Raw genomic sequence first — 1199 nt, 5'->3', positions numbered from 1 at the left:
CCCGCTTCCTCAGCTCTAAGTTTATCTATTAATCTATCTAGAGTATGCTAGACCTAATGCGCAGATCCGGGGTCACTCCGGGGGTCACAATGAGGCTGGCTGTAGCTAGATTATCTTACAGGAACAGGAAGCACAAGGCTGTGAGTGTCGGCGGGTGGTTGGTGGTTGCTATGGTGTGGTTTGCTCCTTCTTTCCTATCAAACATCTGTCGTCCTCATCTCTCCTCCTTCTTTTTTGTGTTTGTCACTCAGTTATAACACGTAATCTATTCTTTGCACTTGTAATATGACCTTATTGTGTTGCAAGTGCTGTAAAAATCCTACTAAAACTAACTGTGAGTGTCCTGGTTTCCGAAGGCGTGAGGAACCTTACTATAGTTTACCCCCCCCCCCCAAAAAAAAAAAGAAATAAAAAAATCTCCCCTGAAAATAATAAGATTAAGAAACAAGCGTTGCACTTATCTAAGCATGGCGCACACAACTTTGATACTTCGGGAATAATCTATGAGCCTAGTCACATGCTCCTTCATTCGTTCTACGGCTCAGTTTCTAAAGAACGACTGAGAGGACTGGTGGTAGAAGAAAAAAAAAGAAAAAGGGAAACGAAAGAAGGAAAAAAGGAGCGGAAAAAGAATGAAATAGCGCCTCATTCTCTCTGCTCCTCATCAACTTGAGAGAGAGAGAGAGAGAGAGAGAGAGAGAGAGAGAGAGAGAGAGTCTGTGTGTGTATGTGCGTGTATGTGCGTGTTTGTGTGTGTTTGTGTGTAGGAAGGGGGGCGAGAAAGACACAGAGAGAGAGCGGCTGACAGACAAAGAAACTGAGTCAGACAGATAGACAGACAGACAGACAGACAGACTAACAGAGTCAGACAGACAGAGTCAGAAATAAAAGAAACAAGATCACACTTCAGTTTCTGTCTTTCCAATTTTAAAAAAGAAATAACAAAAAAATAAAACCCCAATTCTTTTGTTGGATTTGGTTTGCTTTGATTGTCTTGATGTTTCGTCCTCATTTCCCGTGACCTTTGGCTCTGTCTGGCCCCGAGAGGTCAATCAGTTTGACCTTTCTCGCTTAGTTTATTGCCGCAGCTAAAGAGTGATTATTTATAGAACCCCACACCTACTCTTCTCTTCTACGAAGAGATCTCTCTCTCTCTCTCTCTCTCTCTCTCTCTCTCTCTCTCTCTCTCTCTCTCTCTT

This window comes from Aplysia californica, unplaced genomic scaffold (genome assembly GCF_000002075.1).
Source record: "Aplysia californica isolate F4 #8 unplaced genomic scaffold, AplCal3.0 scaffold00637, whole genome shotgun sequence".
NCBI lineage: Eukaryota > Metazoa > Mollusca > Gastropoda > Aplysiida > Aplysiidae > Aplysia > Aplysia californica.
Note: the sequence above shows the minus strand (reverse complement) of the source record.